This window comes from Jaculus jaculus, chromosome 3, assembly GCF_020740685.1.
Source record: "Jaculus jaculus isolate mJacJac1 chromosome 3, mJacJac1.mat.Y.cur, whole genome shotgun sequence".
NCBI classification, from domain to species: domain Eukaryota; kingdom Metazoa; phylum Chordata; class Mammalia; order Rodentia; family Dipodidae; genus Jaculus; species Jaculus jaculus.
Window position 1 is genome coordinate 67,301,685 of NC_059104.1, and position 27,217 is coordinate 67,328,901.

General features: G+C 40.8%; 1 pseudogene; it reads right to left on the minus strand.

Moving 5' to 3' along the window:
• Nucleotides 1–23,261, minus strand: part of LOC101605154 — a 75,644-nt pseudogene extending 52,383 nt beyond the window's left edge.
• Nucleotides 23,262–27,217: the final 3,956 nt, after the last annotated feature.

Genomic DNA, 27,217 nt, shown 5'->3' on the forward strand with positions numbered 1-27,217 from the left:
GCATATTAGAACTACCTGGAAGATTCTGGTGATGGTCGTTAGTTGTAATAAGTATGCCTGTGACACTCTTCCTTCACCATGGTGAATGTCTGGTCCCAGTCCCCTCCCTATTCATGCATCTATATTATATTGGCTTATATATCTTTGTTCAGCTACAATTAATTGTACAGACTATTTTTATTTAATGCCCCGTTCTTCATGAAGAAAAATAACAATATTCAAGTGATTTTCATACAGCATTTTTATTTTTTATTTATTTATTTTTTTTAATATATTTTTAAAAATTTTTCATTTATTTATTTGAGAGCGACAGACACAGAGAGACAGACAGATAGAGGGAGACAGAGAGAATGGGCGCGCCAGGGCTTCCAGCCTCTGCAAACGAACTCCAGACGCGTGCGCCCCCTTGTGCATCTGGCTAACGTGGGACCTGGGGAACCGAGCCTCGAACCGGGGTCCTTAGGCTTCACAGGCAAGCGCTTAACCACTAAGCCATCTCTCCAGCCCTCATACAGCATTTTTAAAGACCACTGGACTGCTAATCAAAAGTGATCACAAGCTTTATATTTTAATAATTGAGGAACTTTTAAAAGTTTATATTCATCTTACACAAACTGTAAGTGACTCAAAGGGCCAACAGTGCCTTTGTCAACTGTTCTGAGTGCTGCTTTCTTGTAGGTGATTACAGAGGCAGCAGGTGAGAGAGGGCTGGGGAGCTCGTGGTCCACTGGAGCTCTGAGTGGCAGGCAGCCAGCTTGGGCAGAGGCTGTAAGACGTGGGTGTGTAGGGAAGCTGCAAGGGGAAGGAAATGTGAGGAACAAGATGAGATGACAGAAAATGTTTCAGGAGGTGAAGAGCAAGTGAGGAGGTGGGAAATGAAGGCTGAAGGAGAACATTTCGCATAGTTAACAGTGGTACCACTGAATGTGATGGAAATGTCTTTTGGATCACTGATTTTAAAAATGACTGGAGGTTTACTTCATGGCAAGAATGAGTACACCAAGCTTTTCTTATCTGTTTGGATGTTAGGCATAGTGTGTGGCTCATATAAAAATCACCCTGGTTAGCGCAGTCTGACACAGATCTCATGCTGCTGTTTTCATGAGCATTGGACAGTGCAGTCTCCATCTTACCTCTCATTTTTCCTAGCACACCTGAAAATTTAGAAATGAAGTAAGTACAGTTAGCACTGTTATTGACAGCTATCTATAGTAGTTTTTGCCATTGCTTGAAAATCTCACAGAGGAAATTTCAGCTTCAGATGCAGAGCAAACTTTCCTGAGTCATGAGATTTAGCCTGTGTATTGCTTCATCCACAGTTCTCATTCATGCTGGGATCACAACTGTAAAACTCACTTCCTTCTTTCCAGAAGCTATGGGTGCCTGAGGAGCACATCTTCAGTTGCTACCTGAATCTCTGAGGCATTCTGCAATCCTCCTACTGAAAAGAACATCAATAGTTTTACAATGAAGACAGGGCATTAGAGATTTTACCCTTCTTGGCCACTTGGCCAGAAACACTTGGATTCTTACTTAAGAACTACCAGTGATGGGAGAGTCTCTACCCCTCTCTAGTTATGGTTTCTGGGGAGGACCAGCTGTGAGAGTAAGAATTGTGGCTTGAGAGTCGAGCCCACAGCCGGGGATAAAGGGAGGTTGGAGGAGCAGAAAGGGAAGATGAAGAAAATGTAGCATAAAGAGAACATGATATTACCATGGGATATTTTTTTATAATCATGGAAAATGTTAATAAAAATAAAAAAAAGAGAACATGAGGGCTCTCATGTGTATGCTTAACATGTTAAGGATTTTATCTTAAAAGCAATGATGAGATTTAAAAATAAGCATGACAAAATAAAGACTAGTGATTTAGAAGGAGGTAGTGAAGAAATTATTTGAGAGGTGGTTGAATCTGCAAGCAAGGAGATCTAAGAAGGAATGAGGATAATGGCTATAAAGGTAGTCAAATGTCCATAACACAAATAAGCATAAATGAACATACACATGCATTTGATTCAATCATAATGTCACAATACATCATATAAACACACACACACATGTGTGTGTGTGTAGATACATTATGACAATTGAGCATGTTTTTTGAAAATTCCTATAGTAGATTCTCTGAGGGTTGAATGGGATTCAGTCCCCATGTAGAAGCATCCTGGCACCCTTTCTTCCTGTGACTTTATAGACTTCTCTGCCTCAGTATGTATCACTAGCAATGTGACACATTCCCTTATTTCTAAATTTCTATTGGAAATATCTTTCAGTACAAGTTGTGAGTTAGAGCATGAAAAGAAATTCAATGAATATAGTATAATATAACAATAAGACTGAAAACAGAGTAAACATGTATAAAGGACCTGATCATGGGAGTTAGCAGACCTTAGACAAAACACATTTTAGTGTCCAAAATAAAACATGAATCACACCTTCTTCAAGACTATCTTGGATGTTTTGCCTTTATAAAACATATAATATTACTTATGTTTACTGAGTACATTTATAAGACTTTATTTTGTCATCACAAAAATCCTATTGAGTATATAATCTTCTCATTTTATATATGGGGAAACTGAGGCACAGGTGTATTAAATCACTTACTCAAGGTCAATAAGCTTATGAGTGGTGGGTTTGTTGTATGAATTTGAGGAATTTTTTCTTCAATATGATGCTCTTGATTTAGTGTCACCATAGGTTAGTTCGTTTCTGTTCCTGTGCACACCAATGAACTTCTGTTTGCTGTGCTGCTGGTCACAGCTCTTTATAGTGGAGAGTCATCCATCCTGAGTTCTAGCAGGCAGAACATCCCATCATGAATAGTGGTGCACACTTTGTGTTGCTTTTGTGGCCAAATAGTATTCTTTTAGTTTTACTTGTTACAAGGCAGCTAAGAGGAAATGACCTGAGTTTCATTAAAGAGGAATATGCTATTAATAAAGAAATACTTTGAAAATGTCAGAGCCACTTCCCAGCAGATAGTAAGAGCCTTTATGATATGTTTAGGCAGCTTTTGGCAAATGACTTCTGTCAATGGAAGAACATAGATCTCATCTCAGTAAGTAAGAGATAGTTTATTTTAGAGCCAGGTAAGAGTGACCATGGCCTTAGAACACAGATTCAGGCTACCTCAAGTGTCATATTCTAATGTGATAACAGTTTAATCAAGTATTAACAGTAAGAGATAAAAGAAAGTAATAATCAAGACAGTTTTAAGTACATTGGTAGGAGCAGGTAGGCTATAGACTTCAGTTAATATCTGATATTCTTAGTGTTTGGAAACTTGAGGTCTGTTAATTTATTCCAAAAGAATTGACCTAATAGCCACAAGAATGTTAAACCAAATACAGAGGTGGGCCATGTGGCTGTTATAAGGGCTAAAGATAATCCAAGGCAATTTGGCTGTGGACCTATGTATAACATATAATATTCCATCTCTCCACAATCACAAAGTTCTACTGTCAACCAACCTTGCCAAATCTTTAACATAGCATAAGTGTAGTTTCTCTCTCTCTCTCTCTTGGAAATTCAGTTCCCACATTTCAGGATTGTTGTGGTTTAATTGTCAAATGTCTCCATAGACACATGTGTTTGCATACATAAACCCCAGTTGACGATACTGCTTAGGAAGGTTGTGGATCATTTAGAAAGAGGAACATTGATGGATGAAGTGCTTCACTGGGGGAAGGCCCTGAGGTATTTGTGCTGTTCACAATCTCTCTATTTCCTCCTTGATGATGTGATGCAGGTTTCCTACTCCTGCCAAGCTTTCCCTGCCATAATGGACTAGACTCTCTGAAAAAGTAAGGCAAAATAAACTTTTCCATTTCCTAAGCAGCTTTTGGCCATAATTTTTGTCCTAGTAATGAGATAGTAACTGTTAGAATTGGTAAGAGTTATTTTGATGAAAGGCAGGCCTTTCTATGTTATATCACACCCAGATTTCAGAATATGAAAGAACCCTGATGCTCATAGCTTGAAATTTAGAGAAGAATTTATTGTTTTTATTTAAATTTAAATATATTCTGTATCATAATTTTCTTTTGTTTTTTTTTCAAATGTTTGTGTACACAGAAGCCAGTTTTCATTTAACTTGAAATATTTTCTGTCTCATCTTTTTTTTCAAATGTCTGTGTGGCATATGTGTTGTGTATGCATTTATGTGTACAAACGTGCACATGTGCATTAATTCTCCCCTTCATTATCCAGCTGGCTTCTGCACATGTGCATATAGGGACATACATCTGTACACATCAATGCATGAGAAATACATAGTACGCACAAACATGTTTGGGTATTTTCTTGAAGCCAAATCTGTCACAGAATCTAGAGCTGCTGGTTTTGTCAGATTGGCTGACCAGTGTGTCTTAGAAATTTCCTGGTCTCTGCTTTTCACACGAGTGGGATTACAGGTATGTGTGGTCATGTCCAGCTCTTTTTTTTTCTCAATTTTTATTAATATTTTCCATGATTATAAAAAACATCCCATGGTAATACCCTCCCCACCCGCTTTCCCCTTTGAAATTCCATTCTCCATCATATCCCCTCCCGATCTCAATCAGTCTGTCTTTTATTTTGGTGTCATGATCTTTTCCTCCTCTTATGATGGTCTTGTGCAAGTAGTGTCAGGCACTAGGAGGTCATGGATATCTTATGTCTGGAGGAGCACGTTGTAAGGAGTCCTACCCTTCCTTTGGCTCTTACATTCTTTCCGCCACCTCTTCTGCATTAGACCCTGAGCCTTGGAAGGTGTGATCGAGATGTTACTCAGTACTCCAGTCACTTCTTTCCAGCACTATGATACCTTCTGAGTTGTCCCAAGGTCACTGCCATCTGAAAAGAGAAGATTCTCTACCCAAAGTGAGAGTAGCATTAATATAAGGGTATGAAAATTAAGAGAACTGCTTACTGGGCAGTTTGACTCATGACTCCCTCTCATGACTACCCCTGTTTTAAGCTTTCAGTATCAGGGATGTATTCCCTACCATGGAGCAGGCCTCCAGTCCAATTGGAGGGCAGTTGGTTTCCACAATGAGAGACATGCCACGATGGCACCCATTGGCTCATTTGGTCTGCCCAGCTCTTTATGTGGGTGCTGGGAAATCAAACTGAGGACAACTCTGGCCCTCTCACTCCTTCATGTTTACATGACAATCACTCTTAACCTCTGAGCTATGTCACTGTACCAGAACTTCCAAACTATCTATATGTATAGAAGGAAAGCTATTGTAAAGGTTCCTTTGGATAAAGGGATATACGAGAGACCAGCCATTAAGAGATATTGAAAATTGGGAATGTAGGAAATAGAAGTATATTTATTTTCTTTCAAAAGATTAGTATAGCTTCAACCACAAAGAAACAGTTCACAAGGATATAGAATCAATCAAATGTGACCAACAAGCAGCCCACCCATAGGACTTTTGTCTTATAGTTGAAGTTATAGAAAAATGAGAGAACTTTTGCAATATTTTCACTTTAAAATTTCAAAATACTTGGTTCATGATGACCTTTTTCATCCTCATAGCTACAGTAAAAGTCTATTCATACAGCAATACCAAATACAATTTTCCAGTCAATGAGAGGAATAATAATACCAGAGAGAAATAAGGATCCTAGTGTGAGCAAACACTGCGTTCTATCCACCAGACTAGTCAAGGTTAATAGCAGCAAGCAGGCATTCAGACTCCTGCCAGTCTTCCAGAATCTCTGCACAAAGGAGACAGTGGGTGGTGGTTATACACACCAGAAGGGACTGTCCTCTCAGAGCATTTTTGAGTCTAAGTGATCATGTAAGTGAAATTTTCAGAAATATATATAGCTCATTTGACAGGGTTTATCCTCCTCCTGGCACCACCATGGATAATGATTTTGATCTCTCCATGAAGGGCTTAGGACAGGAAATGTGCACATGTGTGTGCTCATATGTGCACAGATATGTATGCACATAGTAAGCAGCCCTCAGCCCCAGTACAGAGAAGACTTAGGTCTTCTTCGCACTCATGCATTTTTGAAATCATTACAATATAAATGAGAGTTAATACTGAGGAAGTTTAATCTCTTTTTGAGACCTAAATTAATATTTTATGATTCACACAAGGATAACTGAATTGTAACATTTCAGACATGGCTGGTTACTCCAGGCTATCTTGTGTCTGGTACACTTTTTAAGTGCACTCATGTTTCTTGAGCTCAGTACAAATGTTATGAATCTTATATCACTTGTGCTTTATGAAGCAGGTATTGCACAGCTTTACCTCCTCTTTTGTATTTTGCTTTGTAAAAACTAGATATAATAAGCATAAAATCAACTGCCTTGCAGAGGTATACAATTTGAGATGTGTGCATAGGTAGAGGCACTGGGGTTAGCAAACCATCACTGCCCCTCAAAATTTTATTCAGCCCTTTTGTCTTATTCTTGCCTCCTCCTCCCTCCTTCTGCATGTAAGGCATCTAATGATGGTTTTTTCACCTTATATTTTCTTGCAGTTTCCAGTGTTTGTATTAGTGGTAGACTATACATTATGTATCTTCTTGTATGAAGTGTCTATGTAAATTGTTAGATTTTGCAGTTAGGCTGCTCTCTTATTGTTGTGTTTTCAAAGGTTCTTTCTGCATATTTTAGATATGTGTACTTTTACAGTCGTATGACTTGCAAGTATTTTTATCCTTGTGTTTGGCTTGCAATGATATTTTAAATACAACACAAATAGCACATTATGTAAATGAAAAAAGAAATTGAACATCAAAATTTTAAGTGTTTTTTTTTTTCCCTTCAGTAATGCTCAATGACTAAAAAGTAAATCAAATAACCAATCTTGGGACCCTACAAGAAGAAGATCACAATAACCAAAACTGGAGCAGGCTGAAAAAAGTGCAAAGTCCAAGCAAACACCAAATCCAATTAAGCACCCCAACATGGCAGGGATTAAATCAAACCTTACAGTTAAAACCTTAAATATTAATGATGTTAATTTACCCATAAAAAGATAAAACTCAACAGGATCAATTAAAAAAAATAGACCCTTTGATTTGCTGTCTTCAAGAAACCCACCTGACCAGTAAAGACAGACACCTACTCAGGGTGAAAGGATGGAAAATGATATTCCAAGCAAATGGAAATAAGAAACAAGAAGGAGCTGCTATATTAATATCTGGTAAAACAGATTTCAAACCAAAAGTAATCAAAAAGGATAAAGAAGACCAATTCTTACTCATCAAGGGAAAGATGAGAACATCACAATCATAAATCTATATGCACCAAAGAGGTGCACCATAGTTTACATCAGAAAACCAAATTGACAACAAAACAGAAATAAACACCAATGCCATCACAGTTGGGGACTTCAATACTGCACTATTATAAGTAGAAAAATCATCCAAGCAAAGAATCAAGAGGGAAGTAAGAGAGCTCAACAACACCTTAAATCAACTAGACCTAACAGACATGTACAGAACATTCTACCTGAATTCTACGGAATACACATTCTTCTCAGCAGCCCATGAAACCATGGAATCTATCCAAAATAGATTGCATATTAGGATATCAAGGCTTCATCCATAAATTCAGGAAAATTGATGTTATTTTTGCATCATATCAGATCATAATGCTGTAAAACTTGAAATTAACAAGAGATACATCAGGAACTAGCTCCTGGAGACTGAACAATAACTTTTAAACAATAAATTGGTAGTGGAAGAAGTCCAAAAAGTAGTTGTAAAATTTATTTATTTATTGGTTTTTCGAGGTAGGGTCTCACTCTAGCCCAGGCTGACCTGGTATTCACTACAACAGAGTCTCAGGGTGGCCTCAAACTCACGGTGATCATGCTACCTCTGCCTCCTGAGTGCTGGGATTAAAGGTGTGTGCCACCACACCTGGCTAGAAGTTGTAAAATTTATAGAATTGACTGACAATGAGAACAAAATTTGCCAAAAGTTATAGAACACAATGAAGACAGTCCTAAAAGGAAAATTAATAGCATTAAATGCTTTCATAACAAAGACAGAGAGATACCAAATTAATAACCTAAGCATCCATCAAAAGGCATTGGAAAAATAAGAATCCAACTCAAAGAGTTCTAGATGTAAAGAAATAATCAAGATCAGAGCAGAATTCAATGAATTGGAAACTAAGAAAACAATTAAGAAAATTGATGCAATGAAGAGCTGGTTCTTTGAAAAAATAAACAAAATTGCCAATTTAATCATACAATAAAAAAGAGATGTTTCAAATTAACAAAATGATAAATGAAAAAGGAGAGGTCACAACAGACTACTGAAACTGAAAGAATCATCAGGATTTTCTTCCAAAATATACACTCCTCAATAGTGGATAATCTAACAGAAACGGATGAATTCCAGGACCTACCACCTACCAAAACTAAATCCCAGAGCAGCTTAATCTCCTTAAGAAACCTATCACATCCATTGTGACTGAAAATGTGATCGAAAATCTCCCCCAAAAGGAAAGTCCAGGACCAGATGACTTCTTAAATGAATTCTATAAAACATTCATTGAAGAACTGAAACCATTTTTTTTCTCAAACTGTTTCATATAACCAGAGAACAAGGAATCCTCCCCAACTCCTTTTATGAAGTTAGTATCACCTTAATACCAAAACCAGACAGAGATACAATGAACCCAGCAAAGGTGCAGGATACAAAATCAACACACAAAAATTAGTAACCTTTCCATATGCAAAGGGCAAATATACAGAGAAAGAAATTGGCAAGGCTGTCCCATTTTCAATAGCAACAAAAAAATCAAATAACTTGAAATAACATTAACAAAGGATGTGAAAGATCTATATAATGAAAACATGGAAATACTCGAGAAAGAAACTGAAGAGGACATGAGAAGATGGAAAGACCTCCCATGCTTCTGGATAGGTAGCATTAATATTGTGAAAATGGCAAATCTACCAAAAGTAAGAGCTCATCACTGAAGTAGACTTAAAACACACCCAACATGACTCAGAGAATTTTGCAGAAGAGGGGCAGAGAATATAAGAGCAAAAGGCTGAGACCTCATGCACAGAGGCATTGTGTCCCCCCAAGACTGTTTGCTGCTCCTATAACATATAACCCACAACCCCATGGAAAATACCTGCAACACCACAGAGGAACTTAACCAGTGGAATGGGGGCATGGATTAAGGAAAAGAGGGTACCACCACATGATGTATCCATACAAAATATGTTGTTAATAATAACAAAAAAATAATAAGTATCATTGACTAAGCCAAAATAAAATACTTTTCCTCTGTTTTCTTCTGATAGTTTTATAATTCTAGTTTCAGTTTATGGTATAAGAAATGGGTATAAATTTTGTTTTATTTTTCCTTAATCTTGAGCCCAGAGGTAGTCATTGTCTTTAACTTGCAAGAGAGAATGAAATACGTTTTGTTATTCTCCCCAATTATCATTAAATATGCAAATTGGAAAATAGAGGAATAAGGTAGTGGGTAACTCATGTTATCAAGTGTGACAAATCTCTGTCATAGAGGTAGAAGTGCTGGGAAGGTATTAGATCTGTCTTTCACATTAGTTCATCTTAATTTTGCTTATAATAATTCACATAATTAATTTAAATTTAGTTTCATTATTTAAACCTTTAAATTGTTAGTAAATGACACAGGATTAGGAATATTCAAAAGGAAACGATCTTGGGGTTGAGAAATGGGTCAGTGGCTAGAGGCATTTGCTCATAAAACATGATGGCCCAGGTTAGATTCCCTCATACCTTACATAAAACTAGACACAAAAAGTGGATCATACATCTAGAGTGTATTTCATGAGCAGGAGGCCTTGGTATTCCCATTCCCATTTTCACTCCCTCCAGCCCTCTCTCCTCTATCTTTTCATTAAGTAGATATGGTCAAATATACATTTTAAAATAAAATCAATGTCATATTTTATTGAAGATTGGTGTGTGTATGTAAGATGTGATAGAACACTTTTGGAGGGTTGGATCCAATGTCATACATCAGGGCTGGTAACCAGGCTCAGTGGTTAAAGTCATTTTCCTGGGCTGGAGAGATGGGTCAGTAGTTAAGGTACTTGTCTGCAAAGCCTAAGGACCCAAGTTAGATTCCCCAGTACCCACATAAAGCCAGATGTACAAGGTGGCACATGTGTCTGGAGTTTAGTTGCAGTGGCTATAGGCCCTGGTATACCCATTTTTCCTCTCTCTCTCCCTCTTTCTCTTTCTCACTCTCTAGCAAATAAATAATAAAGTAGAGCCAGGCGTGATGGCACATGCCTTTAATCCCAGCACTTGGGAAGCAGAGGTGGGAGAATTGCCGTGAGCTCAAGGCCACCCTGAGACTACATAGTGAATTCCAGGTCAGCCTGGGCTAGAGTGAGACCCTACCTCAAAAAACCAAAAATAAATAAACAATTAAATAATACATAAATAGTCATTTGCTTACAAAATCTGTTGGCTTGGGTTCAAGTCTCCAGTACCTACAAAAAGCCAGATGCCCAAAATGGCACATACATCTGAAGTTCGTTTGCTGGGGCAAAAGACCCTGCTGCACCCATACTCTCTTTCTCAAATAAATAAAAAATATTTTTCAAAAAGTCATATGGAAATGATTCCTTATGAAATTTTGGAAATGAAAGATTCTTATTCTTACATTGGAAATTTCTAATAGAATTTAATTTAAAATAAAAGGAATGATATTTTAAATATATTTTTAAAGATTTATTCATTTATTTATTACAGAGAGAGAGAGAATGAGAATGGGTGTGCCAGGGCCTCCAGCAACTGCAAACAAACTCCAGATGTATGTGCCACCATGTGCATCTGGTTTACATGGGACCTGGAGACTTGAACATACATGAGGTATGCACCTCAACTGATAAGCCATCTCTAGAGCCTGGATAAAATATTTTAAATCATAAAATAATTAAAATAATGTCTAATTTGAGACCAAATTATGTAATGAATCATGATATATTTTGATACTTAAAATGAAACGATTATTTTCATCCATGTAAACTTCCCTAGTTTGTGTTTAGATCCATTTAGATGAAATTGGAGATAGGAAGAAAGGCTCCAAATCTTTATGTTTTTTTTTTTTTTTTCTAAATAAAACCCATACTCAAGTATGGACATTCTTTTTAAAAATTTTTTTGTTTTTTATTTATTTATTTGAGAGTGACAGACAGAGAGAGAAAGAGGCAGATAGATAGATAGAGAATTGGCACGCCAGGGCCTTTAGCCACTGCAAAGGACCTCCAGACGTGTGTGCCCCTTGTGCATTTGGCTAACATGGGTCCTGGGGAATGGAGCCTCGAACCGGGGTCTTAGGCTTGACAGGTAAGCGCTTAACCACTAAATCATCTCTCCAGCCCCAAATATTTATGTTTTAATGAATCACCTGATTAACTACTGTAGTGGTTTGATTCAGGTGTCCCCCATAAACTTAGGTGTTCTGAATGCTGGGTTCCCAGCTGATGGAGATTTGGGAATTAATGCCTCCTGGAGGGAGTGTATTGTTGGGGGCAGGCTTATGGGTATTATAGCCAGTTTCCCCTTGCCAGTGTTTGGCACACCCTCCTATTGCTGTGGTCCACCTTATGTTGGCCAGGTGGTGATGTCCACCCTCTGCTCATGCCATCGTTTTCCCTTGCCATCATGGAGCTTCCCCTCGAGCCTGTAAGCCAAAATAAATCTCTTTTTCCCAGAAGCTACTCTTGGTTGGGTGATTTCTACCAGCAATGCGAACCAGACTGCAACAACTACATTTTCATGTAAATCCCCACATAAAAAGTAGTGAGTGTAGATCTCCCTGGTAGGAATCAAGGCATAAGGGTTATTATCTCTCAATGAGGCTTTTGAGGCATATACAAGGAGTCTGTATTCCCAGATTGAAAGGAAACTGGGGCTACAGCCTACTTTCCAGTGCCTTGCCCATCTTTCCTGCAGTACCATAGGCCTTTCTTCAGCCTTTTTTCTCCCACTTGAAATTTATTCTGCCATTTCCCTGGTTAAACTCTTCAGAAATTTATCACCTCTTCCTAATGTCTTCTTTGTGGAAAAGTAGCTTATTGTGTGGCTGTAGGCAGATAATTTTGAAACCCACAATCTCTCTAAAGGCAGTCAAAGAATTGATTTTAACACTATCAAGATGTTTTTGACTCAGTTCTTACTTAGGAGGCTTAAAAATTTATCAGTCTTCTGCTACCGTAAGCCCTCTGAAGTTGATTCTAACCTCAATGACTAAGTTGCATTTTTATCATCTTGTTCCAAAGTACATTCCTGCCTAAATAAAAATCTCACAAGAAAGGGTGACAGAAGTCTGAGCATAGCATAATAAGGAAAAATAATGGTACTGACCTATATGCCATTTAAGTTGTACCCTCTTGTTACATTTACACAATGATAAAATTTCTACTGATACATTCATCAGAATACAATCGTGTTATTCAGCAATACATGAGTATATTTAAAAAAAATACTCCATGCACCAAATAAAGTAGGTATTGGTGGACTTAGACAAATTAGTGAGTATTTATTAATCTGGGCAAATGTTGAAAGTAAGACAAGACAGGAAAGTACCATTATGGGTGTATCAGTGTCTGTATTGCTTCCCATGTTCTGTCTAAACTTCATGTTTCTCCATGTTCTTGCCTCTGTCTAGTCACTAATTCTCTAGCTAGCTAGGTATTCTTAGCTGTATCAATTGATTTGATGTTATATATCCTCAGGATAGGAGCTTAAGGCTCTAAGAGTATCTACAAAGGTGTTCCTAGGTGTTGAGTTTCCCTGCTATGGGAGTATTCAAGTAGGCTGAGTGGAATAAAATACAGGTAGATTCTAAAATTAAACTAAACACTGTACACATTCAATCAAAATCAGCACCGAATATTTATGCAAGAGTAGTTATTATAACAACCAGATCCTCTATCAACAAAGAGGTTAAGATTTCTGGTCTGTTGAGGGATCCAAGTCAGCTTGTGAACAAGTGAGACCCTTCCCTGGTGCAATCAATCCCAGTTACCTTTTTGGATGATTTTGGTCTCAGTCAAGTTGCTGGCTGGGTTGTTGGGCTGCTGTCCTGATTTCTGGAGCTGGGCACTGGCTTTTCCTGCGGGGCAAACTGAGGCTGGCTACTGTAGCCCTGTAGATCAGCACCCCTGCTGCTGGAACCACTACTGCTGCTGCTGAAGCTGCTGCTGCTGGGTCTGTCTCCACTGCTGCTGAAGCTGCCTCTGCTGGTTCTGCCACTGCTGCCTCTGAAGGTGCCACTGCTGAATCTGCCACTGCTGCCTCTGAAGCTGCTGCTGCTGGATCTGCCACTGCTGCCGCTGAAGCTGCTGCTGCTGGATCTGCTGCTGCTGCCTCTGAAGCTGCCACTAATGGATCTGCCACTGCGGGGGCCGCTATTGCCGGTGTCTGAGCCGCTGATGTTGCTGCCAGACCCTGCTCCTGCTTGGGTCCTGCTGTTGGCTCAAGTTGGTGTGGCCAGGTCCCAGGACAGCTGCTCTGTTTGCTGGAGCTGGGCTCAGGTGGTGAGGGAGGGGAGGGAGCTGCAGCTGCTCTAGTTCTCTCACTGTTCCACGTGTTCTTCTACCTTGTGGTCTGCTCCTCCGTTGTTCATGGCTGCTCTCCCTTCCCATTTCTTGAGTTGTGGAGAGCTCCAGTGTGAATGGAAGCTCCCCTCACCTGGCTTTTCCTGTGGCTCGAGCTGAGCCTGGCAGCTTTCTGGTGCATAGCCACCACTGCTGCAGTCAGTGGACCTGCCAGGGCCACTTTTGCCGGCCTGTGCAGGCTCTGGATGCTCTGGATCTCTTCTACTTCTCCGCTGCCATTTCAATTTCCTATACACCTCACCTTTTAGTAAAAATGTGTGTTTTGCTGAGTTTTCTTGGTCTCTTTCCCCTCTAGGCTGCTTTGGCGTGGTGCCTATGCCGCCATCTTAACTGGAAGTCCTCTAGTCGCTAATTCTCATCTCCAGTTGGCTACTTCCACTTTCATTATCTCAGCTTCTGGGCAGCCACATCTTCCTGTATGCTACAAGTGAGCCTTCATTGGGTTTGGCAAGACCTGATCCTGTGCCCCTGCGCAATGTCTCAGGTAGCTGTCATTGATGTAGCTTGTATTTACTTTTCTGAGAAAGCCTTCATGTAAGCAAGGACCACTGACAACTAGAATAAAGGAGGATGGAGGCTTAGTATACAGGTAGCTAAAAACATTCTTCCAAATATGAACACAAGAACTACTGTCAATCATGTGTGGGTGGGGGGAGGGTTGTGGGTGTGTTTGGGGGTGTTTTAATGTGTGGATATTTATAGAAAATGTTAGGATTCAGGCTAATGGTAAGATATTGGCAAGTGTATAAAATATTTAAGGCTTGAATTTTTGGTAGCCTTATCTTAAGGATACACAATGCTTTGGGGACCTTTCTTACCTGCACATATGCTAAGTCTTCCCCTCCTTTCTCTACACACTTTGCCTGAGCTGACACAGCATACCTGGTCATATATTCCTATAAGGCACAGGAATAGCCTTAGCATTATTGCTGGGAAGTTTTAACAGACAACTGGAACCAAACTCCACAAGGGCTTCAGATACCACCTCTTGGGGAAGTGTTAAAACTAACTTCTGTATTGTATTTTTTTGTTTTGTTTTTCTGAGGTAAGGTCTTGCTATAGCCTGACTTAACTTGGAATTCACTATGTAGTCTCAGAGTAGCCTCAAACTCATGGTGATCCTTCCACCTCTGCCTCCTTAGTGCTGGGATTAAAGGTGTGTGCCACTATGCCTGGCACTATTTTATGTTCTCAAAGTGGCAGCTATCAAAGCTTTTTGACTTGCTTCACACAAATGAGCAAAAGTATGCCTATTCTATGTATATGCTATGGAATCATCCTCCTGTCTGAACTTGCAATTTTACATAAGCAATTATGAGAATTTGTAATGAGGGTGTGGAGGTAAGAGAAATATTGGTCACATGTGTATGTGCTGACATTAAAAAACAAGCAAAAAGGCAAAGCACTGTCTAAAAACACCCTTTCTGGCATCCTGAAAATACTTAGACAAGTGCTCTTTATGCATTTTTCTACTAAAACATATATTGTAAGTGTCTGAGGATCACTGAAGAAAGATCCTGGCCTCAAATAGAATGTAAAAACAAAGAGTGTTTATTCTGCAGAATCAGACAGCATGTGAAGGTCAACCATTCATACAAAATTGCGACCCCAAGAGGAGCTTACAGGCCCCTTTTAAGCACAACTGTGGGAATTACAGGCAGGTTAGGTGATCTTTTAAAATGATTGGCTAGGCAAGCAGCATTTATAGTTATATATCTCTGGTTGGGGCAGAAGGTGCAAAGGGGTGCAAAAGGCATGGAAGGGACATGTCTGGGCGTGTTTGGGCATATCTCCAGGAACTGTCTCAGTCCCCAGAGCCCACCACCTTGGGCATGCCCTTTTTGGTCATAGTCCCTATCAGTTCTGTAGTACTACTTCAACTAAGGAGGACAGAGACTCTTGTGATTGGGTAATTGAGTCTTCTAATTGTTCTAAATCTAGATCAATGGCTAACCTACGATATTTACAGTTTTTGTCCTGAAGTACAAAAGTGGAGGTGCCAGTGCCTATTGTCTCAGCTAAACCAAGGCCTAGAAGAAAAGACAATAAAACAGCAGTAACGATTTCTTGTTTTTCCCATCCCATTGGCTCCAATTGTGAAGGAACATCTTGCGCAGGATAGGAGACTATCCAGGGAATCAGCTGTACTAATACACAGAAGTCGCCTGTTTGGTTGAGGACCTGGGTGTGGACACAGGGGGTCAATCCTGTAGTACAAGCCTACCACCTATCTTCTGGGGGAATTAAGTACCCAGAACCTATGGGTTTGGTTACATAGATGGGAGTAGGCTTGAAAAACCTGATCTCCAATGCAAAGTCCATTTCCTGTCACTGACTGGAGGGTTAATTTTCCTTTTCCTGATTGTTGCTATCAGCCAGCAGGTCTCAGTAAGTTTAAGCCTAGAGGAGTTGGGGACCTTATAAGTTGCCTCCAATGGTTCCAATGTCAAGTGGAGGGCTGACATGAGCCATTGTTTCAGTGTTGGGGAATGGGGATGGGGCTCTAGAAGTTTGAGCAAATAGGGAGGGGAGTGTGGTTCTTTGAGGTGGGCTTTGAGTAGGGGCCAACACTTTCTTGGGCTCTAGAGGTTGGGGAGAGCCCATTGGGTCAACTGCTAGTCTAATAGTAAATAGGGCACCAGAGTCTGTCCCTGTTACATATAGTTTGAGTACCCATGTCCTACAATAAGTCCAACTTCGAGTCCTTTTTTCCTTCTCTGTAAATCTGATGGTTAGGGGGCTGAATTGTATTTTCTTACATGCTCTGTTTATAAGGTGTTCTCCTATGCCCCTTCCCCATGTGGCCTTCTCTAGTGTAATTAAGTCTTTTCCTTTGTTAGAAGACACCCACGTAAAGGTGCCAGTTGTTTCACATCCCCAGGAGGTGCAGTAGTTAGGGCCCCTGCATCGAGATTTTGGGCCTGTGTCAGGTCATTCCCAGGACAAACTTAGATAGTTAAGGATTGATTTCATTGCCTCCTAGCCAGGTGAGTGCATCCAAAATGGGGAAAGGGTTGTTGGTCACTAGGTTCCCATTCCCCTTCAAAGATATACGTCTACCATGAGCTCTGGTCACCATGTGCACACTGGGGCCAGCTGGGAGGTGGAGTTGATAATAGTCCTGGTGGTGGGGTTAGAGATTATCCAGGTGAGATTATAAGGCTCATGTGGGTTATGGTGACAGGGGGTGGAGTTCATGGGGGATGCCCAAAGTTCGGAGCAGCAAGAAAATATAGTAAGAAGCATAACCATAAACATCCCTAGCATCATTGTTGAGTCTCTAGCTTATGAATCCTCAGTTTGAGTGGATCCTGTAGGTGTGCAATGGCTCGCCACAGTCCTGGATTTTCTTCAGGTTGCATGGGGATCAACAGGTTTCACGTGTGAGTGGTGTATCCAGGCTGGGACACCATCCACCTTGACAGCAGTTGGGATGATCAGAATTATGATGTAGGTTCCTTTCAAACCAGGTTCAAGAGTCTCCTCTGGTATCTTTTGATGGGCACTAGATCTCTTGGTCAGAACCCGTGAGGTGTAGAGGGAGGTGCTTTATTGTAGATGGCCTACACTTGGGGCCAGAGGCATTCTTGCACCTGAAATAAAGCTTGTGAGGAGGAGAGAAATCTGTCATCATCAAATTCAGTTAACATTTTTGCCTTTATATTAGGCAACAAGGGTGGGAGTTTTGCATACATGATTTCAAAGGGCATCAGCCCCATGGTATAGGAGGAGTTTAGAACTTGGAAAAGGGCAAAGAGAAGGAGATACACCCAGTCACCACCAGTTTCAAGGGTTAATTTAGTTAGAGTTTATATTAGGGTCTGCTTCATTCTTTCTACCTGTCCTGAACTCTTGGGGATGATACACACAATGGAGTTTCCAATTTGTTCCCACAATTTTAAGTATTTCCCAATTTACTCCTGATTGGGTTCCTCTTTCCCTGATTACTGACCAAGAAACTCCACTTTTTTAATTTACTAGGCAGCAGGCATGGCATCAGGCCATGGTTTCCACTGCCTTTTTCCTCAAGTCAAAAACTTTAAGGAGGGCCTTTAAGTCCTCAGTCTTCTGCTGACCCAGATGAGTACTCTGGTGTACTTGTATAATGAGTTGGCTAGCAAAGTCTGATGGGAGGATAATCCTTTCACTGGGGGTCCTATACCATCCTTGTTCCTTATAGGCTGCTGTACAAGGCTTAATCCTCCATAGTTCTGAATCAGTGTAGTTTGGTGTCTCTGGCAAGGTTGGTGCCACCATTGGAGGCTATGTTGCCACCAGGGTAGTAGTAACCTGGAGGGCTGCCTGTCATGCCACCTTATCAGTCCTGTCATTCATTTAGAAGGAGGATCTTCCCCTTTCTGGTAACCAGGGCAATGCATGATTTCTATGTCTTTGTGGAGTCATATAGCTCACAGGAGGCCTAAAATCTCCTGTTTATTTTTAATGGTTTTTCCTTCTGTTGTCAATAGTCCCCCTTCTATATAGCTCAAAGGAGGCCTAAAATCTCCTGTTTATTTTTAATGGTTTTTCCTTCTGTTGTCAATAGTCCCCCTTCTTTATAAATGGCCCCATGAACATGCATTGTTGCAAAGGCCTAATGACTGTCAGTATAGATATTAGGTCTCTTTCCTTTGCCTAGTTGTAAGGCCTTGGTTAGGACTATCTATTCAGCCTTTTGGGCAGATGTACCTAGAGGGAGGGCTTCTGACCATACAGCTGTCTCTTCAGTTGTCACTGCAACTCCTGCATACTGGACACCATCTATAAGGAAGCAGCTGCCACCTGTACACCATGTCAGCTCAGTCCCTTTAAGGGAAATGTCCTTGAGATCTGGTCGAGTCCCTTGTAAACTGCTGAAGATCTCCGAGCAGTCGTGTATGGGATCCAGATCAGGTAGCAGAGTTGTGGGATTGAGGGCCTGACTCACAGCAAATTGAATCCATGGGACGTTGAGAAGAAGAGACTGATAATGAGTCAGTTTGGCATTGGTTAGCCACCTGTCAGGGGGCTGCTTTAGCACTCCTTCAATAGCATGAGTAGTAGTCACTCTCAGGGTTTGGCCCAAAGTTAGTTTATCTGAGTCTTTGACCAATAAGGCAGTGGCTGTTATTATTCAGAGGCATGGGGGACATCCCATTGCCACTGGGTCTAATTTCTTTGATAGGTAAGCAATTGGCCTATTTCAAATGCTGAGAGATTGAGTCAATACCTCTTTAACTATGCCTTTGTTTTCATGAATGTAAAGATGGAAAAGTTTGTGGATATCTGGCAAAGCCAATGTTGGGGCTTCAAGGAAGGCCTTTTTCAACTGGAGGAAGGTGTTCTCTGGGGTCCATTCTAGGGAGCTTTCTTGTCCCCTCGTGGCCTCATAGGAAGGCTTGGCAATTTCTGTGAATCTGGGTATCCAAAGTCTACAAAACCCTGCCTACCCTAAGAACTCACATACCTGTTGCCGAGTTTGGGGATGGGGGATGCTGAGGATTGTCTCTTTGGTGGTTCGAGACATCAGGCATTGGTCCCCCTTGAGTATGTACTCAAGGTACATTACTTTCCTCTGGCAGAGCTATGCCTTTCTGTATGAAACTCGATATCCCATGCAGTCCAATTCTCTCAACAAGGCCTCTGTGGCTGAGCAGCAGACTCCTTCATTTGACGTTGCTATGATGAGGTCATCTACGTACTGCAAGAGGGTTATTTGGGGATGGGCCTGAGAGTACTCACCCACATTCTCATGGAGTGCTTCATCAAAAATGGTGGGTGAGGGCTGAAGAGAGATGGCTTAGTGGTTAAGTGCTTGCCTGTGAAGTCTAAGGACCCTGGTTCGAGGTTCAATTCCCCAGGACCCATGTTAGCCAGATGCACAACCGGCGCACGTGTCTGGAGGTCCTTTGCAGTGGCTAGAGGCCCTGGCATGCCCATTATCTATCTATCTATCTATCTATCTATGTGCCTCTTTCTCTCTCTGTCTGTCACTCTCAAATAAATAAATAAATAAATAAAAAGATTTTTAAAAATGGTGGGTGAGTTCTTGAATCCTTGTGGCAATCTGGTCCATGTTAATTGCCCATTGAATCCACATTCTGGATCATTCCATTCAAAGGAAATCAGGGGCTGGCTGGCCAGGGCCAGCAGAAAACTGAAGAATGCATTCTTAAGGTCCAGCACAGTGTACACATTGCATTCAGGTGGCAAAGTGCTTAGCAGGGCATACAGGTTCAGCAGCATGGGGTGAATGTCTTCCACCCGCTTATTAATTTCCCTCAAATCCTCCACAGGTTGGTAGTCAATAGAGTGGGGCTTCTTTATTGGCAGGAGGGGAGTATTCCAGGCAGACTGACAAGAGACTAATATCTCTTGTTCCCAAAATCAGTTTATGTGAGGTGTTATACCTAGTTTGGCCTTTTGGGGCATAGAGTATTGGTGGACTCAGATTGGGCTGGCATTAGCCCTCAGTTGGACCACAATTGGGGCCTGATGCTTGGCCAGCTTGGTCTGATTCCTTTCTGCCCATACACCTGGAATCCTTTCCCATAGTTCCCTCAGATATGAGCTTTCAGGGGTAAATTGAGAGGGTGAGGTGTAGAGTTCATGTTCTTCCTCCAGAGACATAGTCAACATATGTACAGGATCATTCTTATTGAGAACCTGTACTCCCTCAGGGCTGAAATGGATTTTTGCCCCCATTTTAGTCAAGAGGTCTCACCCCAGTAGTGGATGTGGGCACGCAGGGATGACCATGAATGAATGGGTTACCCATCCTATTCCTAAGTCCACTTCTCTTCAGGTAGTTCATGAATATTGACTTGTCCCAGTGGCTCCCTGGACCCATGTCCTTTTAGTGGACATGGGTCCCACAGGATAGAATGTTGAGCCCTAGTATCAACCAGGAAAGCCACTGGTTTCCCCTTCACCTTCAAAGTTACCCAGGGCTCATGGAGGGGATGTGAACCCTGACACCCTCAGTCACTCAACTCTCCTATTTCCAGGATTTTAGTCCCTTTGTCATTTTGGACATTCATTTCTCCAATGTCCCATCTCTTTACAATAAGCACATTGGTTCTTTTGGTGATAGGTTCAGTATTGTCCTTCCCCTCTCAATTGTGGAGCTAGTTTGCTGCTGACTCTCCCATAGCCATGGCTTTTAATTCCCTTGGGTAAGATTTTCTCATGGCAGCCAGTAATATTTTGGCTAATCCTCTAGTCTGTCTGTCTTCTGGAGTCTCTCTATTATTATCAACTTTTTCTGCTATTGCTACACATTCTGACATCTGCTTACTGGTAAAACTGTCCAGTTGTTGGAGTTTTCTGCAGATCTCTGGTTCCACCAGGTTGAAGAAAACCATGTTCATGGCAGACTCGTTTTCTCTTGATTCTGGGTCCAGGGGCATATAGGTCTGGAACGCTTCTAATGTCTCTCTAAAAAGGCCCCTGGGCTTTCCTCCTTACCTTGTATAACCTGTCCTACCTTAGATAAATTTGTGGCCTTCCTTGCAGTCTCTCAGAGATTCCCCATCAGAATCTGGCAGTAGACTGTCAGTCTCTCCTTACCTGCAGGGCTGTTGGGATCCCAATCCAGGCCAGTTAAGGGAAAGGCTGCATCCATGTCAGCCTGCACAGTTGTGAGCTGACCATTAGTTCCAGGAACCAGCTTGCAGGCAGTGGCTGGAATCCATTTCCATTCCTCTGTAGTAAAAAGAACTTGTAAGAGTTGCTGACACTCATCCCAAGTGGGATAATGGGTTATCATTATGGAATCTAACAAATCTAGGAGGGCTGAAGGCTTGTCAGAAAGCTTTGGATTCTGCATCTTCCAATTATATGTCACTGGCAGAAAAAGGGATATGAGTTACAAACTGTTAGCTGTCCTGATGTCCTGATGTGTGTGGGGGAGGCGGGGAGGAGTAGGGCAGTTGACCATAGAGATAGCATAATCGTTGTGGAGCCTGACTCTCTCATGGTCTGGGCCTGTGTATGGGGAGAGTTTGTCATGTTTCCTCCTTCTACTCCTGGGCCTAGATCGGCAGTTACCATTTGCAGTACGGGTTCTGGCACAGGGGCAGGTACATAAGGAGGTAGGTAGAGGTCCTCCTCAGGGACAGAAGGGGCCAGGACCACAAGCTTGTGGTCCTTCAGTGGTTCTGACTCCTTGACTGACAAGATTGCTGGGGCTGATGGTAAAAAGGGACCTAACCAAGGAGGGGGCTTTCCACCACATATTGCCAAATGGTGATGTATGGGATCTGGTCAGGATTCCCAGAATTTCCATGCACAATACCTTTAACTTGCTAAATGGTGGAAGGTGGCTCCCTTTGGCCATCCCATATTGAAAGTTGGCCATTCATTCCTGCAAAAGATGGTTAGTTTTCCTGACCCTACTTTGAAACCCAGATTGTCTGCCAGATGTTGGAAGTCCTTGAAGTGTGACTGGACTAGGTCCAGTAGGGTGGAACTCATTGCCTGTCTTATGGTGTTCCACAAGAAAGTAAAAACGGATGAACAAGACACAAGCACAGAAACAAATTTCCCTGGATGTGAAAAAGAGACAAAAACAATGCTGACAGTGGCCTATCCTGTGAACGGGCTCTGCTAGATGGGTATGACCCATCAGTATTTATCAAATCAGAGTCAGACTGGAGCTCTCAGGCCCCAACAGATGAGGGTCTGGAGCATACTCAGAATCCTCAGCCCAGAGGTGTTAATTAGTGTGTCCGCCCGACCTTCGTTGGCCTCCAGATTGTGTCCGGACACCAAAGCCAGATTTACCTGAAAAACAAGAACAGAGCAGAACAAAGGCACAGAGTACAGAGGGGTGCCCCAACTCACTGATTGACAGAGAACCAACTATTCTGCTGAAAACACTCCACTATTGAGTCTGGAGTCCCTAGCTATTCTGGAGAAGCCCCCAAAGGTAAGGGTTCAAGAATCATAAAGAAAGACCCCGGACTCAAATACAATGTAAAAATAAAGAGAGTTTATTCTGCAGAATCAACCAGCATGTGGGGGTCAACCATTCATACAAAACAGTGACCCCAAGAGGAGCTCACAGGCCCCTTTTAAGCACAACTAAGGGAATTCTAGGTGGGTTAGGTAATCTTTTAAAATGATTGGCTAGGTAAGCAGCAGTTACAGATGTACATCTCTGATTGGTTTGGGGCAGAAGGTGTGAAGGGGTTGCAAAAGGTGCAAAAGAGACATGTCTGGGCATGTTTGGACATATCTCCAGGAACTAGAGCCTACCACCTTGGGCATGCCTGTTTTGGTCATAGTCCAGAGGTATTGTAGGACCTGACTCAGGTATTGCGAGCACTCTCAAAGGTGATTGGTTGAGAGGATTCCGCCCACGAAGGTCAATGATACGGAGACACTGGTATACTTGCAAAGGAGTTTACTGGGATGAAAGTCACACACAAGCAAGTCCAAACTATCACAACTAATATTATAGCTAATATAATATATAACCAAATTATATTCATCACTACTAACACAAGAATATTTCTAACGAGTCTAACATGTATACAACCTGATAACGCGAGACTTGGGCTGCAGTAACGCGAGACTTGGGCTGCAGTAATGCGAGACTTGGGCTGCGACATCTCGGACGCGGAGTCCGGCTGCGACTTTTCTCTTGGTTCGCGGTGTTTCAAGCTGAGTCTTGATCATTTGGACAGCGTGTCGGGCAGATGAATTCGGATCGGTGATGCGTCTCGCAGAGGTCTCGGTCCGCACTGCTGAGCAACCTTTCAGTCAGTCATAGTGTCGGGAAGACTGAGACAACGGTTGCTAAACAGCTGGGGTTTTTATACTTTCCACTACTTATCTAAAGTTCCACACACACACCTGCTAATCTCCACTATGTCACCGCACACAGCTTAGTCTTAATTTTTGCTTAAAAGGTTTGACTTTGCATTTTTACTCTCACACACAAAAAAACTTATTTATCTAAACTGGCCCTGGACCATATGCTGGTCCTTACATGCTCATAACACTCATGCCCCTGGGCAAATATCTTCCCTGGCCACATGTCAGGGTCACTGTTGATTAACAGCCCTTTGTTCATGGTTTTTCCCAGAAGTCTTGCTTGCCTCTCTGGGAAACTGAAACTTAGGCCTAGTTAGGGTGGCACCTCTTTGAAGCCTGACATGGTGTCAATTTGGTCTCTTTACATATGACTTAGTAGCACAAGTCATTCATTATAAAAAGTACTTATTAGGTCCTTTTCTAACAAATAATAAGTTTATTCTTAATTTGTAAGTCAAGTTTTGAGAATAATTTTCATGTTAGTACACTTTACCAGTCAGAGAGCTATTTTATTATATTTTTTCAAGATAGGGTCTCACTCTAGTCCAGGCTGACCTGGAATTCATTCTCTAGTTTTAGGATGGCCTCATATTCCTATAGATCCTACTACCTCTGCCTCAGAATGCTGGGATTAAAGGCATGCACCACCATGCCAGGCTCTCAAAAAGTTTTTAACATAAATTGCTCCTCAGAATAATTGCTGGGCAGATCAAGCTAATTGGCAAAAGGCCAATCTTGCACAGGCTAAGCCTGGGGTTATGGAAGACTATGCCTTGGGTGGAGCTTCATGAAGAAAGGAAACTCACAGACCTTTCAATATAAAGAGATAAAATTACAAAAATATGGTATGTTTTCAATTAAAAAAAGACATGTTATAGATCAGAAAGGACACATGGTATATAAAAACTCATGTCATTTAAATAAAAAATAAGTTATAAGGAATAATGACAAAGTCACTCATGACTAAATTATATACTATTATCATTACTTTTAACTGTTTTTAATGTTCAAAAAGATGTTCTCACTGCTGCTAGGAACAATCCAAATCAATTCTACCAAGCCCTTGCTCCTGCTGTAGGACAGGAAGACTTTGTTGTGACCTGAAGGAACCTGAAGAAACTTTCCCATCAGACTGAGGTGGTTGAGACTATGTCAGGTCAAACTAAAGTTTTACTACTATGCTTGTGAACATGATGGTGCTCATGTCCTATGAGGTAATGTATTTACCCATGGTAAAGGGAATGCCTATTGGGCTTTCATTGCTGACCTCACTTTATGGGAATCCACTGTATGGATGGATTGTCTTTTCCCTATTTTCAGTAATAACACTTCTTGGCCAAGAGGCATACAGCCTCCTGAAATCAAAAGCTAATTTAATCTTCTCCACATTTCACCCTCAGAAATCTGTTATTGGCCCCCTCATTTATCAATATGCATGGGTTCTTATAATTAAAACCTTATGCTAACCATTATAGGCTTGGCTCCACTTAAAATAATACTAAATTTTGGTTATGGGTTGTTATATACATGGCAAAGATATAATTTATTTCATCCTCTCACATTCCGCTGCTCTGTTCATACAGACCCTCATCTTGAATATTAGTCAATACTCTATCAGTGGCTTAACAGTATATAAAAATGATTCTCTTATATGGAAAGTAAGAGGACTACAGAGCCCCCAAATCTTTTTAGGAAAAGGATGACCACAAACCTCTATTTGGTGATTTGGCATTGCCTTTTAAAAGGTACTCAATGTGGGAAAGTAAATTCATAAAAGTGAAAAATGTCTACTTACTTTCACTTGCTACCACACTGGACCAATTCACCTTTGTGCTCCCCATCCATATGTCTTTCTTACTGGGAATTTACATGTTATATAAAAAGAAAATATACTGCATATTCTATGCTTTTCCAGATGCTACTATGCTTTACCTGCTTTCTTTTTAATAAAAATATATTATGTAATGTGAGGCCTTTGTCTTATCTCCATATATTGCACTGGGCCTTACAAAGAATACAGGGCTCTTACCATAATTACTCAAGTAATACAATTTTTCAAGTGACCTAAACAGTTTGTTAACATGCTTATACTTGCTATAGTCAGTGCTGTTTTCATCCTAGCTGCTTCTGTCATGGCAGTGACAAAAGTCACCTAACATGCTCAAACAACACACATTGTATATCAAACTGTGTATAATATAATGAGTGTCATTATCTTACAACATGAAATAGAAAAAAAAAAAAAAACCTGCTAACCTGAGTACAACTAGTGAAATCAACTATAAGATATGTTGCGGACCAAATTCAAGCCACTCAGCTCCAGGCTGATTTAAGTTGTGATTAGAAACATAAATCCATATGTATGACTCCATGTCATTAATATAAACCTAACTATATATAAGACAAAATTAATAAACATCTTGAAGAGTCCCTACTTAATTTTATTACTATAAATATTAATTGATTACATGACCAAATTAGTCAAATAGTGCTTGTCCTACAAAACAATATTAAAAAGATGTCTTGACACAGTGATTTTGCCAACAATTTGTCTTGGCTTAATCCATCTTCCTGATTTTCAAACACTTGACCTTTCACTTTGGTGGCCATTGGATTCATTATCTGTACTTGGTTTGTTCTTTTTGTACATCTGGAGGGATAAACCTAAAAATACTTGCTTGCCAGCAACAACAATACGCATGGTTCATCAGGCCTCTTTGAAAGGAAAAGAAAAAGGGAGATGTGGACATCAAACTAAATTGGCAAAAGGTTAATTTTTCCATAGGCTAAGCCTGGGGTCATGGAAGACTATGTGCTTTTGGTGGAACGTCTTGAAGACAGGAAACTTATAGCTTCTCCAGAGATTTCCTGATAAACATAAACAACTCATGATCTGATCTGATGTGAACTTGTCATCTGTCTTATGCTCAGACATCCAATAGCTTTGACTCCCTGAAACTGAATAAAAGCTGTGAATACAGTTTGGGGAACACTCACTAGAGTGTATCTCCTGACTCTCCATCAAATCAAATTTTGCCTGGTGTATGTTTATTTTGTATTTATCAAAACACTGCCTAACATTGTACACAAATTATTCATGTCACTTAGGGTAGCAATATTACTGTTGTTATGTGTTTCTTACTTTCAAGATAGATAGGCTGAGTTCAGATATATCAAATGACTTAACCCCAATATGGCGAATAAGAAGAATAATAGATAAGACTCAAATCTGGGTTTCCTAACCCAGGAGCCTTTGTTTTCTGTACTCTGCTTAAAAATTTGTGTGGAATCAAGAAAAGAGTAGCAAATCAGAGGAAAGATATATGTAAAGAGTAAAGAGCCTTTGGAGGCTAGAGTACAGTGATGGGTAAAGAGATATTTATGTTACCAGTAGCCAATGAGGCCAAGCACTCATTTCACAGTAAGAAGAGAGGGAGACCATGAATAACTATAGCCAAAGTCTAGAGAAATCCCTTTATTTTTCAGTTTTATTTATTTTTGCATTTTTATTGACATCATCTATACTAACAGACAATAAACCATAATATTTCCCACCCTTCCTCCACTTTCCCCTTCACAACTCTGTTCTTCATCACATCACTTCCCTCTCTACATTAATCTCTCTTTTAATTTGATGTCATCATCTTTTTCTCCTGTTATGAGGGTCTTGTGTAGGTATTGCTAGGCACTACAAGGTCATGGATATCAAAGCCAATTTCTGTCTGGGAGGTTGCATTGTAAGGAGTGGTACCCTCATTCAGCTTTTACATTCTTTCTGTCACCTCTTCCGCAATGAACCCTCAACCTTGGATGGTGTG